Genomic DNA, 15,222 nt, shown 5'->3' on the forward strand with positions numbered 1-15,222 from the left:
TCTATGAGATTTGTTCTGACTCCATTTGTTGATTGGTGTGCTCTGTGACAGTTTCACCCACAGTTTGTCTGTTGCATATCTCATGCTAATTTTGAAGGTTAAGGTATGAGTTGGTTATATTTGCATATTTTTGATTTTGTTCTTAATAATCTTTCTTAGCGTCATAGAGATGTACAGCACGGAAAGACTCTCTTCGGTCCAACTTGTCCATGAAGACCAGATATCTGAAACTAATCTAGTCCCATTTGCCAGCACTTGGCCCAGACCTCTCTAAAACCTTCCTATTCATATTCTACTCCAGATGTCAGATGTAATTGTACCAGCTTCCAGCACTTCCTCGAGCAGCTCATTCCATACACACACACACCACCCTCTGTGTGAAAAGGTTGCCCCTTATCTCCCTTTTATATTTTTCCCTTCTCACCCTACACCTCTGCCTCTCATTCTGGACTCCCCCACCCCAAGGAAAAGACCTTGCCTCTTTACCCTACACATGCCCCTCATGAGTTTAAAAACCATTGTAAAGATTTAAGGAACCTGGCTGATCTGTTTTTGATGTTGAGCAATATGTGATCTAATATAGATATTTTTAATAAACCTGTTTGGACAAATTGAGAAGCACCTCTGGAACCTTCTGGCTCAAAGGTAAGGACACCACCACTGCCCCTCAAGAGACCTTTGAAAGTCTGATGTGCTACCAAAGTTCATGCAATCTAATATTGCCATCTTTAAACAATCTATTCGGGCAATTGCGCTACTCCATCAGTGAAGAAAGTTACCTCAAATTACAACAAGATCTTGATCAGATGGGCCAATGGGCTGAAAAGTGGCAGATGGAGTTTAATTTAGATAAATGTGAGGTGCTGCATTTTGAGAAAACTAATCTTAGTAGGACATACACATTTAACGGTAAGGTCCTAGGGAGTGTTGCTGAACAAAGAGACCTTGGAGTGCAGGTTCATAGCTCCTTGAAAGTAAAGTCACAGGTAGATAGGATAGTGAAGAAGATGTTTGGTATGCTTTCCTTTATTGGTCAGAGTATTGAGTATAGGACTTGGGAGGTCAGCTGTACAAGATGTTGGTTAGGCCACTGTTGGAATATTGCGTGCAATTCTGGTCTCCTTCCTATTGGAAAGATATTGTGAAACTTGAAAGGGTTCAGAAAGGATTTACAAGGATGTTGCCAGGGTTAGAGGATTTGAGCTATAGGGAGAGGTTGAATAGGCTGGGGCTGTTTTCTCTGGAGTGTAAGAGGCTGAGGGGTGACCTTATAGAAGTTTATAAAATCATGAGGGGCATGGATACGATAAATAGACAAAGTCTTTTCCCTGGGGTGGGTGAGTCCAGAACTAGAAAGCATAGATTTAGGGTGAGAGGGAAAAAATATAAAAGAGACCTAAGGGGCAACTTTTCACACAGAGGGTGGTACATGTATGGAATGAGCTGCGGGAGGAAGTGGTGGAGGCTGGTACAATTGCAACATTTAAGAGGCATTTGGATGGGTATATGAATAGGAAAGGTTTGGAGGAATATCGGCCAGGTGCTGGCAAGAGGGATTAGATTGGGTTGGAATATCTGGTCGGCATGGACGAGTTGGACATAAAGGTCTGTTTCCATGCTGTACATCTCTATGGCTCTATGACTCTATGACAGGTGGTACATGACCTAGATATCCTGGCCTAGGGAGAAGGATACTATCATTGTGCCAAAAGAGTCCTTTGCAACGTCATGTATCACCTACCATTTAAATTCAAGTCTTGTTTTGTTACCTATGGAGATGTGGGATAAGGACAGGAATCAGTGTATCCTTATTAAATGGCTCATAATAAATTGTATTTCATTTCCTAAAATTGAAAATACTGATCACTTTATTACAGCAATAAGGTTCCATGTGTCTAGATTAGTTGACTTGTTTCCTTCAATGAATGAGGTAGTATTGACTAATGACGGGTAACTGTTTCTTTTCCCTTTGACTCAAAACTAATTAATCTAAACCCTAACACAGCAGATGATCCCATTATAGGCAACATTTATTTTTTCATGGCAAGAAATCCTGAATAAGTTGAGCTTGGCCACATACAACAAATTAAAGAAAGACTTGGATTGCTCAATTAACTAAAAGTTGTAGCGATTTTACTTCATATTCACCCTTATTCCCTTTAGGTTTTCTGATTGTATTTTTCTTTTCATTTCAAAATATTCTAATTTCTTAGCTTCTTTTTAGTCACTAAATAGATTTGAACCATAATTTGAACTTTGTTCATCCTCTTGTGGCTCAGACAGTCTGTGGATTGTTCAGATTATGATTAATTACTATTATCAGAAGGAAATTGTCCAGCAAATAAACAGGTTTCAAAGTTGAACTTTTAGAAAATTATGCTGACTGATGCCTGAGTGCATTTTCTAAAATATTGGTGAAGCAAGTATCATCTTTCAAGACATTTCCTGCATTTACTGAGACACATCAAAACCTCAGGGGACAGAGAGCTCAGCTAGGCAGTTTCTCACTGCACTAAACCTTAAATTGTCAGCAATGTTCTGACAATTATTTATCAGGTGTATTTTATTTTATATGATGCGTCTGCATGGCTAGTCTCTAAAGCTACTCTGGAAAACAATGAGATCTAGGTCAAGAATTTACTTATAAGTTTCAGAAGAAGTCTGGGAATTAACTTCTGGGCTGCATAAGGTAAACCAAAAGCATGAAAGGTGATCTCATTGAAGGATATGAAATCCTTAGACAGTTTGTCAGGGTGGATGGAGGAAGGATGTTTCTTATGGCTAGAGAGTTAAAATCATGGGACAAAGTCTCAGAATAAGAGGTGGACCATTTAGTACTGAGATAAAGAGGAATTTCTGCTCTCTTCCCCAGGGAGCCATGGAGGTTCAAGCATTGAGCATGTTCAAGACTTACATTGACAGATTGCTACTCGATAATACTATCAAAGGATCAGTGAATAGTGTGGGAAAATGCTGTTAAGGTAAAAGATCAGCAATGGCGGAGCAGACTCAAGGGATTCAACTGCCTACTCCAGCTCTTATTTCCAATGTTTCTATTTAAAAATGGCAGCTTTAGTTTTGCAGAATGTAATTTAAACAATAATATAATGACTGGATAATATTTTACTATATTTCAGCAGAAGTTATATTAGTCCAAGCTCTGGCACGGTATTAGGAGAGGTGATTTGTCCATTACTGGTGCAGAAACTAACTGCAAATATAAATCAGGCTGACAGAGATTATGAGAAATGCACAGGCCATAAAACCTCCTGCTTAGAATTCAGCCTTTTCACTTTGTATTTATGTTATTATTTTTGTCTCCATTGCCTTTGTCCTAACTTGTAATGGTTTATTGATATTTTCCTCTAGTGTAATATTTTTAGAAATAAAAAGCAGTATTTGTTTTATGTTTCAGAGCTGATTTTCTGACTTCCTGTACTGCATGAGCAGAAATTTTCTCCAGCTAAATATTCGGAAGACTGAAGACATCCAGCAGTCCATTTGTTCCGCTTGCGGTGAAAGTGTTTTGTCATGGCATGGCACCAGTTCCAGAGTGGTTCAGAGCAATATTGCCCATGCAATCTTCAAACCTTCACTTTATTAATAATGTACCTCAGTTCTTCAATGCCTTTCTTGGAGAAATGTGCAGCATTCAAAGTGGTGGGTAATAGTTACTGCTGAAACCTCCCAGATACTGTGGCAAGTAACTCACCTCCTGACACGCCAAAGTCTATCCACCATTTACAAGGCACAAGTCAGGGGTGTGATGGAATACTTCCCACTTGCCTGGATGGGTGCAGCTCCAACAACACACAAGAATCTTGACACCATCTGGGACAAAGCAACCCGCTTGAATGGTATGAAAATTCAACCCCTCCACCACCGGCGCTCAGTAACAGCAGGGTGTATTATCTACAAGATGCAGTGCAGAAATTCACCAACGATCCTTAGACAGCACCTTCCAACCCACGACCACTTCCATCTAGAAGGACAAGGGCAGCAGATACTTGGGGTAAAAAATGAGGTCTGCAGATGCTGGAGATCACAGCTGCAAATGTGTTGCTGGTTAAAGCACAGCAGGTTAGGCAGCATCCAAGGAATAGGAAATTCGACGTTTCGGGCATAAATTCGACGTTCCTGATGAAGGGCTTATTCCCGAAACGTCCAATTTCCTATTCCTTGGATGCTGCCTAACCTGCTGTGCTTTAACCAGCAACACATTTGCAGCAGATACTTGGGAACATCACCACCTGCAAGTTCCCCTCCAAGCTACCCACCACCCTGATTTGGAAATATACTGCTGTTCCTTCACAGTCGTTGGGTCAAAATCCTGGAATTCCTTCCTTACCGGCATTATGGGTCAACAGGTGGACTGCAGCGATTCGAGAAGGCAGTTCACGGCCACTTCCTAAAGGACAAACAAGAATGAGCTATCAATGCTGGCCAACCAGCGATACCCAAGTCCCACAAATGAATATTTTAAAAAAAATGTTGCTAGTGCCATTTTCAGTCCCCAGCTGCACACCAGTTCAGATATTGTTATCAGGAACTAGACCTCACACTGTGGTACTTCTCCATAGTCTTGTGCAACCAGTTAAAGGAGTTGCAGTCAGTCCGTTGTAGAGCTACAATATATCAGTCAGGGATTAGCTCACTCATTAGTTAAGGCTGTCTATAAGAATCAGTTAGAGGGCTGGCCGTGGCCACTCCTGGGGTCAGCTCAGTGAAGTCACAGGGAGTTAGCAGGGTCACCACTCTGGTAGGAAGTTTGGAGAATTCAGTTCTGGGAACTGGAGGCAGCATGTCAGAATAGAATGCTGAGGGGACAATAGTTTTGTAGGGGGAGGGAGTCACCCAAAATATGGGTGAGAACAATAGTGTGTTGAAGACCATGGAGTCTTGTGGAAGGGGTCATCAATGGTCACGACTATCCTAGCCTTGATAAGAGGACAATGAAGCATGATGATTGGCATGTCTAAGCTTTATAGTCAGGGGTCAAGAAGTAATGTTGGAAAATGAAAACTTACTTCAAAGAGGTACATAACAATATGTGGAGGATCAGTGCTGATGTGCTGTACAGATACTGCAGATAAGATAGGAACATGGGGGACCAGGATATCTGAGGGCAAGGCATTTATGATTATCTGTGACTCATTGTGCCATGCATGAACTGGATTGTGATTCATACTCATTTGAACCATCAGTGCCCACTGGAAATGGAAAATGCTTGACCACACCTGGAGTTGGTGGAATAAGTGTTTTTTTTCTATCTGAGCACGTGGGCATACTGGATTCTGAAATGAACTTGCAGCCACAAATCTACATCATCAGTAATATTGACTTTCTGTCCTGTGTAGGATTAGCTGATGTTAACCTACCATAGTTACTCTGCTGCTATCACAGTCATCCAAGCCTTTGGTATTTCAAGGTTTAACTATTCCAATACAATTGGCTGTCCTTTAACAATCTATCTTCCTTGTATTTGATGTAATCTAAAAATCTACTATCCACATCCAGATTTGCATCAAATCCTGTAATCTTTATGTACTCAAATGCCTGAGATGTAGCAGAACTCATGGTAATGCATGGACACTTCCATGCTCCACACAAAGTCATGCCAGTTCCTGGCATCTCTGCCAGATTTACTTCTAGCCTTTAGTGCCTTGCCTGTCTGAGGAATCAGGGACAGTACATGACTCCTGTGGTTGCTCATCTTCATCCAAATGCATTGATTTGACAGAGTCCTGATTTTGAGAAGATTTATAGCTCAGGTTGAGGTTCTGGATGTAAGTTTGCTCGCTCAGCTGGAAGGTTTGTTTTCAGACGTTTTGTCACCATACTAGGTAACATCATCAGTGAGGCTCTGGATGAATCACTGGTGACATGGCCCACTTTCTATTTATGTGTTTCGGTTTCCTTGGTTGGCGGTGATGTCATTTCTTGTGGTAATGTCATTTCCCATGGTGAGTCATTTCCTGTTCTTTTTATTAGGACATGATAAATGGGATCCAAGCCAATGTGTTTGTTGATAGAGTTTGGTTGGAATGCCATGCTTCTAGGAATTCTCATGCGTGTTTCTGTTTGACTTGTCCTGGGATGGCTGTGTTATCCCAGTCAAAGTGGTATTCTTCCTCATCTGTATGTAAGGATACTAGTGAGAGTGGGTCATGTCTTTTTGTGGTAAGTTAATGTTCATATTTCCTTGTGGCTAGTATTCTGCCTGTTTGTCCAATGTGTGATTGTTACTGTTCTTGCAAGGCATTTTGTAAATGACGTTAGTTTTGCTGGTTGTCTGTATAAGGTCTTTCAAGTTCATTAGCTGCTGTTTTAGTGTGTTGGTGGGTTTGGCACCAGGATACATGAACATTAACTAGCCACAAAAAGATATGACCCACTCTCACTAGTATCATTACATACAGATGAGGAAGGATACCACTTCGACTGGGACAAAACATTCATCCTAAGACAAGCCAAACAGAGACATGCATGAAAATTCCAAGAAGCAATGCATTTCAATCAGAACTCTATCAACAACACATTGACTTGGATCCCATTTTTCACCCCCTGAGAAAACAACAGGAAGTGATTTCACCACAGGAAACAACATCACCAATCCAAGGAAACCTAAACACATAAATAGAAAGTGGGCCATACCACCAATGCTTCATCCGGAGGCTCACTGATGATGTTACCTAGTATGGTGGCAAAATGTCTGAATACGAACCTACATCCAGAGACCTGATGATTTGAGGCAAAGATGCATGGCTGAACCATGCTGAACCATGGGGTGGTCAAACATTTCCTCAAAAAATGTGGCTCATTTCATCAATGGAACATCCTATAAGTGGTGCACAGTCTTCTTGGTTAAACAGGAAGCTATACAATCGGCAATACACAGGGGTCGTATTGTCAGTTGACACTGGCCTTCACCGATGAAAACCTTCTCTTCTGCCCAGTTTCATGGACTTTCCATGTATACAATAGACGTTATGAATTTTCATTATAATTGCATTAGAAAGTCAAGAAGAAAGTAAATCGATATAGAGCCCAGTTGAATTATGACATCAGGAATATTCTCAGGATGCTGTTGAGACCAGTGCAAGAAATTCCATAGGATCCCAAGACAGTCAGGATCCCTGAGTAATACTACTGATACTGCTGGAAGAATTCTTTAAACCACTAACTATTCAAAAAGAGAGACAAATTTGCCAAGGAATAACACATAGAGTAATGATAATGGGTGCCTTTAATTATCCAAATGCAAATTGTGATTGTAATAGTGTAAGGGATGGAGTAGAGGAAGAAATTAAGAAAATGGTCTTGATTATTATGTTTCCAGTCCAATGAAAAATGAAGATTTGCTGCATTTTGTTCTATGGAATAAGGTCAGCTAAGTGGCTCAAGTGACTGTCAAAAACCTTTGGGAACTGTAATCATAATATCACGATATTTCTGTTTGCTACAGAAAGGGGCAAGTAGAAAGGTAGAAAGGTTGAAGTGGAGCTCTTTCACTAATCTAACACAAAAGAGTTGGAAGCAAAGTTTGGTAGATGAAACTGTAAAGGTATAATGAATACCTTTACAGAGGAAATGGTTCCGATACAGTTTAGATAGAGTCTCACAGAAGGGAAAAGTAAAGCAGCTCATTCAGAATTCCCTGGAGGTTAAAAGAGACAGTGAGCAAGGTGAAACAGAAAATGGGTGTGTGGGATGGATGTTATGTTGATTATACAAATGAGAATCAGGTTGAAAGTAAATCACTCACATGGAAGTTCGAAAGAAAAGAAGTCTGCTGAACGGAGCATGCGAAAAAAAACTGGCAGCCAACAGAAGAGGAAATTCAAAAGTCTTCTCCAGGAATATAATCACAAAGGGTAGTTAGAGGAAGGGTGGGATTGATTAGGGATCAAATAAATGTATGTGTGGAGGCAGAAGGTCTAACTGGGGACTAAATGATTATTTTGCATCTGTTTTTACAAAGAACCAAGATGCTATCAAGTCACAATCAGAAAGGAATTGAGATACTGGCTGGTCTCAATTAATGATAAAAAGAAGACTTATGAAAGACTGGAAAGTAAGCCATACTTAAAGTTAGTAAGTCCCCAGGACCACCTCAAGATACTGAGGGAATTAAGGGTGGAAATTGTGAATATCTGAAGATCATAATCCTCCAATTCTTTTTAGGTATAGGGGAGGGTGGCACAGTGGCTCAGTGGTTAGCACCTCATTCTTACAGCATGCGGGGTCGTAGGTTCGATTCCAGCCTTACATGACTGTCTGTGTGGAGTTTGCACATTCTCCCTGTGCTTGTGTGGGTTTCCTCTGGGTGTTCCGGTTTCCTCCCACAATCCAAAGATGTGCAGGTCAGGTGAATTGGCCATGCTAATGTATTAAGTCCATTAGTCAGAGGGAAATGGGCTTGTTTCCACACTGTAGGGAATCTAATCTAAAGTGCCCAAGGATTGGAAATGTCACACTTCAGAAAAATGGACCAGGATTATCCCAATAGTACAATTCCAGTCAGTTTAATTTGTGTAAAAGCTCTTCAAGAAAATACTCCAGGACAAAATTAACAATCACTCAGATAAATGTAGATTCATAAAGAAATGTCAGCACTAATTTGTTCAGGATAAGTTGTATTTCACTAACTTCTTGGGTTTTTTGATGTCTTTACAGAAAGGGTTGATAGGACTGATATGGCTGAAGTGATTAATGAAACACTTCATAATAGGCTTGCCAACAAAGTTGTAGTCCTTGAAACTAAAGGGAGAGTGGCAACACTCTCCGGTTTCCTCCCACAGTCCAAAGATGTGCGGGTCAGGTGAATTGGCCATGCTAAATTGCCCATAGTGTTAGGTAAAGGGTAAATGTAGGGGTACGGGTGGGTTTCGCTTCGGCGGGTCGGTGTGGACTTGTTGGGCCGAAGGGCCTGTTTCCACACTGTAAATCTAATCTAAAACATGCATACATCTTTAGCTGAATGGCTATAAACAGGGTGTTGTGGTGAACATATGTGGAAGAGTGGCTAACCAGAGAATACCGACTGAGCATACATAGAAAAATAACTCATGGAACTCCCCTGTACACAAGGAAAATCCATTTTACACAGTACATGGTTTGGAGCTGGAATGCACTGGCTGAGATTGTGGTAGATTCAATTGTGGCTTTTCATAAGGAATTGGATCAACATCTGAAGATTTTCAGGGTTGTACAAAATGGCAGGGGAGTGGGAGCGGAGTTGCTCTTTCAGGGATCCAGCATGGCTGCAATGGATTGAATAGCCTTCTTGAGTGTTGTGTCTGTTCTATGAATCTGTGATTTTATGGAAGTATTTGAAAAATACCCATTCAGCCATGGTAATAATTGCTGCATATCTGTCACATCTGATTTTTGGTCTATAAAAATGATATAGTTAATCACTTCCCAGTATCATACAAAAAAGTTTGTACTTTCAACATACTTCATTTCAGGGGAAGAATGGAAGCTTTAATTTTAAAAATGATAATGGTATGGATATTTGTTTTAACTCCTAATTCATTTGTGGGTTGCAGCCACAGTGAGTTGGGGAGAATGATTTGAAATAGGAAAATAGTGTGTCCAGTACTGGAATGAAGTAATAGACTGATGGATTTGTTAATTTACATCTGTTCAGTACATATTGGTTGTGTCAACTTTTAGATTATCTATAAGACTCTGAGTTAGAATTCTTTTACAAGGAAACATTGTTTATAAATCCAACAGTTTGCTCCAATTATGATCTGGCTTCATTGCTGTTGATAAAATGCAACATTCAGCAACTCTGAGGATTACAATCTTTTGATAGACAAAGTACTGTTCTGAAACTGATAACATGTTTTATCAAAAGTGTGAAATGCCAAAGCTGCTTCTCATAGGTGAATTTAGATGATGGAATTAACAGAAATAATTCAGTTTATGCTTTTAATACAAATAGCTGAAATTAACAAACAGAAATGTGTTATTACGGTAGCTGCAGGAATTAATCAATAATCTTCAAAATGGAAAACTAATGTTCAAATTTCAATTTTGAAATAATCAAAAATTTCATTATATCAAGAATGCAAATCATTCACTATTCCCACCCCGGCAATGTCTTTGCTACATTCTTAAATCATTCCTAATATTTGCTCCCTCCAGTCACACTAAAAAACCTAAGGACACCTGTACCATTCCCATGAATTATTGCCAGATCCAGCTTGACAATGTCAAGCTCATTCCTCCTTGCCTTCCTCAACTGAAATTATTTTATGATTTCCAGAAGGAAAGAGCTTTCATCTTTTAATCTTGGGATAAAGCTTGCTTCCGAGCTAGCAAAATATTTTCTCAAAGTTAGGAAAACATACTGTACAGTTTGTAAATAACATGTTTCCATGAACAGTAGTGAGGTAAATGACTACATTGCTTTACTGATTTTTATTTGATGGGTTCATGAGATGAGGGCAGTATTGACTTGGTCTTTGGTTCCCATCCTAATAGGCCTTGGTGATGAACTGTTTTCTTGAAATGCCGCAGTCTTTGGGGATGCGAATATACCACAACTTTGTTGGGAAGGGAGTTCCAGAATTTTGACCCAACAACAGTGAAGCAAGATTGCGAAGTACTATGAGTTTTGAATTTACTTTAATGAGTTTGAGAGAGACAATCCAAAAGTTTCCTAGTTCTAATTAATTAGGGGACAATTCCAGGTTCATATGTTTTTGTAATAAATCAAATCACAGTAAATACAAAAGAATGATATTGAATAAAGATAATGGTTTTCAGTAAATCTGTTTTGAGACACCAGATTGTGATTTCTGGTTGACTGATTGCATGTATTTGAATTTGAATTAACTTTATTGTCAGATGTGCTCACATGAGTACAGTGAAAAGTTTAAGGATTGCTACTTACAGCACCATCTTGAGTACTTGGGAATCTGGGTACACATTCATGAGTCCAAATTCTTAGAAATTATTTTTTTTAAAGTACAGTATTACAGAAATTCAAAAGTACAAACTCACAGTAATAAAATAGAAAAACACAGAAATAAGGAGTTCAGAATAAAAGTGTTTAAAGGAATAATAAAGGAAAACAAATAAAAAAGAGAATTTAAGACAAAGTATTTTGGTCTGTTCAGTTTACTGAAATTCTCATTCACCTCTATCATCTTAATTTGCACTGCACTGCTAAGAATAATGATGAAATAACGTTTGCAAGTTATTATCACTGAACATTATCAGAGGGACCCTGAACCCTATAGTGATCCTTGTATCAAGCTTAATGTTAGTGAGATTCCATTGCTGTGGCTATCTTCTTGACAGAGAACAGAGTCAGCATCACCTATTTCCCTAGAAATTCCTTTTTTTTTCCTTCTATTGTAGGCTGTTCTCCCTCACTAGCTGAATAGCTATTTGTCTTATTGCTTCTTCTCCACTGGTAATGATGAAAGGACGATTTAAAGGCAATTGGTTATCAGCATAATGCTTCCTACACTCAGGACTATTAATTAAATGTTGTCTAATTGCAGCATCACATCTAAGATTATACTGTTGTTGTGGGTTTTTGCCAGCATCGGCTAGTTGTATACTGTCAGTACTGTGCTTGTTGCAAACAGCTGAAGAGGTATACTATTTGATATAATCTGGCACGTTCTGGAGCATGCAGTCTACATGCCTGGCATTGCATTGGCACTGAAATTCATAGAGATTATTTTTGTGACAGGCAGAACATCACCCCAGTTTGATAGCAGCATGCAAGTGGTGAAGAGTGTTGTAATTGCATGCTCGCAGCATTAAACAGTGAGCTCAATCTGTTGTTCCAGTTTTTGAGATATCTTACCTTTTCAGTGTAACTTGAGGCAGACTGGGCACCTTTCTCACAGGTGTCAGCTTTTTGTATGCGGCTACATGGAGTCTGCACTACTTGCCACCATGTTGTAAGATGAATTCTGTATCACAGCTCATCTATTGGTAGACTTTCTGCCATGATCATCTTTCCTGGTAGACTTCACAAGTCCTGCTGCTTCTAATGTGAATCAGGAAATCCACCATCTAGACTAATGAGAAAGGGCTCTTGACACTAACATTATTTAATTTATTGCATGATCGCAACAAGGTATTTGTTACACGGTATGATAGACATTGGTCTGGATTTTCCAATGAGTGGAAAATTATTTCTGAGGTATAGGTGTGAGTTGCATGTGGGGACCCAATAGAGTCCCCATTGTAGTAGATTCCAAAATTATCCTTTTTAAATTGAAAAATTCTGAGAGTTCCATCACAAGTAATTAAATAGTTAGCAAGGAAATGTTAATCAAGATGCTCCAGCTCCTGACCCAACAATCCTACCCTCACCAACCACCTGTCTGGACCCTGCCCTTCTCCTCTGCCACCAGAACTGACACCGTACACCCGCTTGCTCTGGTCCTGACATCCGTAAGACTCAATCATCTTACCATGCCAATGAACCCAATCTGATCTTCCTCTCCATATCCCTTCAGTCTGGAACTGACACTAACCCCATTCTGGCCCACTAGACCAGACAATCCCTGCCCCACTTGAGAACCCTCCCTGAAGACCTGACACAATCGTGCTCCTACCCTCTGTCAGACCAAGGATGTCTCACTTACAATAACTGAATCTAAGCACACTATCATGTACCTGAGCCCTTTGGCATCTTGCACCCTGCAGACCTGGCACCCTACAATGCTGACACTTTATCCTCTCAGCCTTCGACTTACACACTATCTTATTTGACACTCTTCTTTCTTGGCACCCTACTTAGCTGACATATTACCCCTACCCACATGACATTTAACCTACCTGGCACCCTACTTTCCTGGATTAGTGGTGCTGGAAGAGCACAGCAGTTCAGACAGCATCCAAAGAGCAGCGAAATCGACGTTTCGGGCAAAAGCCCTTCATCAGGAATAAAGGCAGTGAGCCTGAAGTGTGGAGAGATAAGCTAGAGGAGGGTGGGGGTGGGGAGAAAGTAGCATAGAGTACAATGGGTGAGGGAGGGAAGGGATGAAGGTGATAGGTCAGGGAGGAGAGGGTGGAATGGATAGGTGGAAAAGGAGACAGGCGGGTAGGGCAAGTCCAGACAAATCATGGGGACAATGCTGAGCTGGAAGTTAGGAACTAGGATGAGGTGGGGGAAGGGGAAATGAGGAAGCTGTTGAAGTCCACATTGATGCCCTGGGGTTGAAGTGTTCCGAGGCAGAAGATGAGGCGTTCTTCCTCCAGGCATCTGGTGGTGAGGGAGCGGAGGTAAAGGAGGCCCAAGGCCTCCATTTCCTCGACAGAGTGGGAGGGGGAGTTGAAATGTTGGGCCACGGGGCAGTGTGGTTGATTGGTGCGGATGTCCCGGAGATGTTCCCTAAAGCGCTCTGCTAGGAGGCGCCCAGTCTCCCCCAATGTGGAGGAGACCGCATCGGGAGCAACGGATACAATAAATGATATTGGTGGATGTGCATGTAAAATTTTGATGGATGTGGAAGGCTCCTTTAGCATCTTGGATAGAGGTGAGGGAGGAGGTGTGGGCACAGATTTTACAGTTCCTGCGGTGGCAAGGGAAAGTGCCAGGATGGGAAGGTGAGTTGTAGGGGGGTGTGGACCTGACCAGGTAGTCACGGAGGGAACGGTCTTTGCGGAAGATGGAAAGGGGTGGGGAGGGAATATTTTCCTGGTGGTGGGGTCTTTTTGGAGGTGGCAGAAAGTTTGGCAGATGATTTGGTTTATGTGAAGGTTTGTAGGGTGGAAGGTGAGCAGCAGGGGCATTCTGTCCTTGTTACGGTTGGAGGGGTGGGGTCTGAGGGTGGAGGTGTGGGGTGTGGACAAGTTGCGTTGGAGGGCATCTTTAACCACATGGGAAGGGAAATTGCGGTCTCTAAAGAAGGAGGCCATCTGGTGTGTTCTATGGTGGAACTTGGTCCTCCTGGGAGCAGATACGGCAGAGGTGGAGGAATTGGGAATACACGATGGCATTTTTGCAAGAGGTAGGGTGGGAAGAGGTGTAATCCAGGTAGCTGTGGGAGTCGATCATCATTAATGGAGATGGAGACGTCCAGGAAGGGGAGGGAGGTGTCAGAAGTGGTCCAGGTAAATTTAAGGTCAGGGTGGAATGTGTTGGTGAAGTTGATGAATTGCTCAACCTCCTCGTGGGAGCACGAGGTGTCGCCAATGCAGTCATCAATGTAACGGAGGAAGAGGTGGGGAGTGGTGCCTGTGTAATTACGGAATATCAACTGTTCTACGTAGCCAACAAAGAGACAGGCATAGCTGGGGCCCATACGTGTGCCCATGGCTACCCCTTTGGTCTGGAAGAAGTGGGAGGATTCGAAGGAGAAATTGTTAAGGGTGAAGACTAGTTCGGCCAAACGAATGAGAGTGTCGGTGGAAGGGTACCGTTGGGGGCGTCTGGAGAGGCTTGGAGGCCCTGGTCATGGTGGATGGAGGTGTATAGGGATTGGATATCCATGGTGAAGATGAGGCGTTGGGACCGGGGAAACGGAAGTCTTGGAGGAGGTGGAGGGCGTGGGTGGTGTCTCGAACGTATGTAGGGAGTTCCTGGACTGGGGGGATAGGACAGTGTTGAGGTAGGTAGAGATGAGTTCAGTGGGGCAGGAGCAGGCTGAGACAATGGGTCGGCCAGGGTGTCTGCAGGTGGGTAGGAAACCCTACTTTCCTACCCACCTGACACCGTACTTCACTAACATCCTAATGTCCCGTTTAAAATCTGTACTTAACTTTTCACCGGAATTGTCAAAATTGTTGTCTGTGATACTGAGCACCTCAGTTATAGGTTATGACTGCTATGAAGAAAGAGAGTATAGTTTGCATTCTGCTGACTATTACCTGCTATCATGGATCAGTCAGAATTGAAGTTCAGCTGTGTGATTCAGAAGGAATTCCCTGATTGGAATGTTCTGTCAGGAACATGGTGCTCTCCTTTTCTTCAAAGAAAAGTGAATAGCAATCTGAGTGCAATTGACACTCTATGGAAGATGTGGCCAGTTGTTACACAGACTATAAAGGAAATCTCAATGTTAGATCTTACCCATTTTAGATCCATGGCTGTTCCCCTGCCTGAGACATGAAGTAGTGGGCGATGCTCAATGCACTTCTGAGCATTAACCCTTTCAGCTTCTTTCGTGCTTAGACAACAATTGTAAAATAGTTGTTTTGGGACTGAATGACTATGGTCCACAGGGACGGGAGCAGGCTTCT

Source organism: Hemiscyllium ocellatum, chromosome 5, assembly GCF_020745735.1.
Source record: "Hemiscyllium ocellatum isolate sHemOce1 chromosome 5, sHemOce1.pat.X.cur, whole genome shotgun sequence".
NCBI classification, from domain to species: domain Eukaryota; kingdom Metazoa; phylum Chordata; class Chondrichthyes; order Orectolobiformes; family Hemiscylliidae; genus Hemiscyllium; species Hemiscyllium ocellatum.